We start from the raw sequence: 5,244 nt of genomic DNA, 5'->3' as shown, positions 1-5,244 counted from the left end.
GTTAGAAATTTGAGGAAAAAATACTCTTTTTTCCCTAGTGTTGATAATCTTATTGCTTCCTGAAGAAATAGCACCTGGATCTGTGTGAGAACCACTATCCCCCCTATTTCTTCTCCTCCTCTGACTTGGTTGCAACACATTTCTGTGAATTCCAGAAAAAGCAAACAATTCCTCAGTACTCCTAGCCCAAGAAAAGTACCAGAGTAGACCCTGCATCTAGACGGTGCTGAGCAGGCTTTACACGTTTTTCTCCTCCTGACATCAGTTTTTCCCGTGAAACTCTGAAAAATACTGCAAGCACTCCCTGCAGAATCACCAACTCCCAAACCATGGAAACAGTCCAGAATTAGGAGGAGCCGCGGGAAGGAATGAGAGCTCTTGTAATAAGAGCAGCTAGACCGAGCGCAGTGGCTCACACCTGAAATCGTAGCATTTTGGGAGGCCGAGGTGGGCCAATTGCTTGAGCTCAGGAGTTCGAGACCAGCCACAATGTGGCAAAACCTCATCTCTACTAAAAATACAAAAATTAGCTGGGAGTGATGGTGCATGCCTGTGGTCCCAGCTACTCAGGAGACTGAGGCAGGAGAATTGCTTGAGCCCAGAAGGCTGAGGCTGCAGTGAGCCGTGATTGCACCACTGCACTCCAGCCTGGGCGACAATGAAACTCTGTCTTGAACAAATATATAGATATAAAATGAACAGCTATAATGGTGAACTGTGTCCCCCAATAATTCATACATTTAAGTCCTAAGCCGCAGTCCCTCAGAATGTGGCTATCTGGAGATAGGGTGTTTGAGGAGGGATACAGACTCATGCCTGTAATCCCAGCACTTTGGGAGGCTGAGGTGGGTGGATCACTTGAGGTCAGGAGTTCGAGACCATCCTGGCCAACATGGTGAAACCCATCTGTACTAAAAATACAAAAATTAGCTGGGCTTTCTAGTACATGCCTGTAATGTCAGCTACTAGGGAGGCTGAGGCAGAAGAATTGTTTGAACCCAGGAGGCAGAGGTTCAGTGAGCCAAGATCGCGCCATTGCACTCCAGCCTGGGCAACAGAGTGAGACTCCGTCTCAAAAAAAAGAGAGGTTTGAAGACAGATACATACAGAGGAGAGAGCATGTGAGCACATAGTGAGAAGGCACCCATCTGCAAGCCAAAGAGAGAGGCCTCAGAAGAAATGAAACCTTCTGACACCTTGATTTTGGACTTGCCAGCTTCCAGAACAGTAAGAAAATGAACACATAGTTTAAGCTGCCCAGTCTGTGGTATTCATTATAGTGGCCCAAGCAAAGTAATACACCTGTTGTATTTCATTTCACCCTTAGAGCTACACCGATTCTTTTTTTCTATCCTGCAGAAGAAATCAAGGCTCAGAGAAGTCAGCTAATTTGATTCAGCTCATAGTAAGTGTCAGAGCCAGGCTCTGCAATGAGGTTTGTATGGTCGCAAAACTGACATTCTTTTATTTTTTCTTTCTTTTTTTTTTGAGACTGAGTCTTGCTCTGTTGCCCAGGCTAGAGTGCAGTGGCTCAATCTTGGCTCCCTGCAACCTCTGCCTCCTGGGCTCAAGTGATTCTCCTGCCTCGGCCTCCCCAGTTGCTGGGATTACAGGTGCCCACCACCACGCCCAGCTAATTTTTGTATTTTTAGTAGATACAGGATTTCACCATGTTAGCCAGGCTGGTCTTGAACTCCTGACCTCAAGCCATCTGCCCACCTCAGCCTCCCAAAATACTGAGATTTTAGGTATGAGTCACTGCACCCAGCCAAAATGCATATTCTTTTTACCATATCAAGTTGCCTAGTCAAATGAACATTTCACTAAAAATATTCTAGACTCTAACTGAAACTAGTTACTAGCTAGATCAGTCATTGGAGGACCTTCCAATGGGGTGATTTCTTGCTAATCCTACAAGTAGGCTGGGCATCACCAATTTAACGCCTTTGCCAGCTTCAGTCTCACCCACAGCAAAGTTCCATGGGCCTGATGACCACTGGCATGAGGAGGAAAGTCCATCAAGTCCTCAATACATTTTTTTTTCTTTTTGAGACAGAATCTCACCCTTCCCCAGGCTGGAGTGCAGTGGCACGATCACAGCTCCCTTCAGCCTCGACCACCTGGGCTCAAGTAATCCTCCTCCCTCAGCCTCCCCAGTAACTGGGACCACAAGCAAATGCCACGGGGCTAAATTTATTATTTATTTTTTTGGAGATGGAGTTTCGCTCTTGTCGCCCAGGCTGGAGTGCAATGGCATGATCTTGGCTCACTGCAACCTCCGCCTCCTGGGTTCAAGTGATTCTCCTGCCTCAGCCTCCTGAGTAGCTGGGATTACAGGCGCACACCACCATGCCTGGGTGATTTTTGTATTTTTAGTAGAGATGGGGTTTCACCGTGTTCGCCAGGCTGGTCTTGAACTCCTGACCTCAGGTGATCCAGCCACCTCAGCCTCCCAAAGTGCTGGGATTACGGCGTGAGCCACCGTACCTGGCCAAATGTTTAATTTTATGTAGACACAGGGTCTTCCTATGTTGTCCTGGCTGATCTTGAACTCCTGGGCTCAAGTGATGCTCCTGTTTCGGCCTTTCAAAGTGCTGGGATTACAGGCATGAGCCCCTGTGCCGGGTCAAGTCCTCAATACTTAAGTCCACCTTTAGCCATTCCTTGCATACTCTGAAGGTGGTGCTGACTGTTACACAAACTCTCATCTCAGTCCCTGTCCTCATTGGTGTCAGAGAACGGGGTTCCTGGCGGAACAGTAATAATTATGGTGCCAACTATTACCTGCAGCCTAACCCCTCCAATCCACTGAGCACAGTGCTAGGCACATGACATATGCTATGTCTAATCTTTTTTTTTTTTTTTTTTTTGAGACTCAGTCTCGCTCTGTCACTGAGGCTGGAGTACAGTGGCATGATCTCAACTCACAGCAACCTCTGCCTCCCGGGTTCAAGCGAGTCTCCTGCTCAGCCTCCCAAGTAGCTGGGAGAAACGTGCCACCACATCCAGCTAATTTTTTGTATTTTTAGTAGAGATTGTTTCGCCTTGTTGGCAAGGCTGGTCTCGAACTCCTGACCTCAAGTGATCCACCTGTCTCAACCTCCCAAAGTGCTGAGATTACAGGAGTGAGCCACCGCACCTGGCCCCTGGCTGGTTTTTGTATTTTTAGTAGAGACTGGGTTTCACCATGTTGGCCAGACTGGTCCCAAACTCCTGACCTCGGGTGATCCGCCCACCTCAGCCTCCCAAAGAACTGGGATTACAGGTGTGACTCACCACACCCGGCCTGTTGTGTTTAATATTTCCCTTTGTTTTGTGAAGAATATACCATCCCCATGCTGCAGAGAATAAACCTGGGCCTGGGAAAAGCGGTGTGACTCACCCAGGGAGGCACCAACGGGGCAGCACAGAGCCTGGGTTCAAGCTCACCTGTGCTGGCCCCCAAAGCCTGTTCTCCCTCCTCCACCCCGCCCTGCCTCGCAGTGACAGAAACCAAAGGACACTAAGGCATCCCTGTGTGGCTCATTCGGGCTGCCCCAGAGACCCCTAAGAAGATCCTCAGGAGGTCCCTGAAGCCCCTTCAGAGGGGAAACCAATATAGGAGTCAAGGGAGCTCCAGGGTTGTCATCTACCTAATTAAAGAAAGTACCCAGCCAGTAATGGACCAAAGATGGTTCACAGAGAGCACATTCCTGCCAGCCCATCCCAGTGGCTCCTAGCACCCTGCTCAGCCCCACACCCTTGACCCACCCTCCAACAGGCAGCCAGGGACCGGGGGAGTGGTGGGATCAACACTATGACCTTGGCATTTGTTATCTCTGGCCCAGGTAACAGCAGCATGAGGATGACCCTCATCATGTGAGTGTCTCTGTCATGTTTGTGGACATCTGGGTGTGTCTCAAGGACAGGCAAAGTGGGGCAGGGGACTGCAGGAGTTCCAGCTCGAATGAGCCACAGGCCCATGTTATCTCTCTGAGCCTAATCCTCCTCAACTCTCCATTAAGGGTGTGCCTGATCCTCTCTGAAAACCCTCAGTGCAAAATGATTTTGCATTCCATTCCCTGGATTTTAGCCCTAACCAATAGTGGCTATACCATGCTTCTAGATGAGAACCAGAGTTGGACTTTATAATTCACACATTTACCACATCCAGCTGATGTCTACTAGGTGCTGCTGTGGGCCTGATGTGGGAACAGCTACAGAAATCCCTTGGAGAAGCATAAGACAGCACTTGATAACCCGGGTTATCAGGCCCCCGAGGGTCTGCAGCTGGGAGATAAGTACACTGTGTCTGGTTGAGCTGACTGATTGACGTCTGTCTTCTCCAACCTAGACCCAAGTTCCATTCCAGGTGGGCTGACATTCAGTTCCCACTGCCTGGTGCAGTGCCTGGCACACAGGAGGCAAAATAATAGACGAACACTGCAAGCCTAGAGAAGGACTTTTATTTTATTTTATTTTATTTATTTATTTATTTTTATTTTATTTTATTTTATTTTATTTTTTGGGACAGAGTCTCTCTCTGTCACCCAGGCTGGAGTGCAATGGCGTGATCTCAGCTCACTGCAACCTCTGCCTCCTTGGTCCAAGTGATTCTCCTGCCTCAGCCTCCCAAGTAGCTGGGAATAAAGGCACACACCACCACCCCCAGACAATTTAGAAGGACATTATTTTCACATGAATACAAACATGGATATCTCTGGAGTACAAGTCCAATTTCACATGTATTTTTAAGATGAAACTTTAGGGCAAATTGCCTAAGTGGGTACGTTTGTAGAACAAGGTTATTCTTCTGGGAGAGCTTATGGGACACCAGCACCAGACCAGGCCAACAGAGAAAAAGGGGCCCACCCCACGCCCATTATCTCCCTGCTGGGCGCCCCTTTGGCCAGCCCGTCTGCTTCCTATAGGCATATCGGGAACCATGGAAGCCACAAGAAGATTGGGTGTTCAGGCCCACATGACCCCACCAGCAGTCCTGCCCTGACCCCCTCCGCTGAGCTAAGCAAGGTTGCAATTTCTTAAGAAGCTTTTCTAGAGAAGCGAACTTAAAAAGAGAGAGAACAGCTGGCCCCAGAACTCTAACCAGGGAAGGAACTATCTTTAGCGTAGAGAGACTTGGTTGGGGAAGATGACACCTTGTAGGACGAAAGTCAGCTCTGAGCCTGCAGATCGTGAGGGAGGCTGTTCTTGGGGGAACAGGGAAGAAATGAGTTGTTTTGCCGCTGAAAGGAATGGAGAGAA

The sequence above is a fragment of the Pan troglodytes genome, chromosome 7 (genome assembly GCF_028858775.2).
Source record: "Pan troglodytes isolate AG18354 chromosome 7, NHGRI_mPanTro3-v2.0_pri, whole genome shotgun sequence".
NCBI lineage: Eukaryota > Metazoa > Chordata > Mammalia > Primates > Hominidae > Pan > Pan troglodytes.
Note: the sequence above shows the minus strand (reverse complement) of the source record.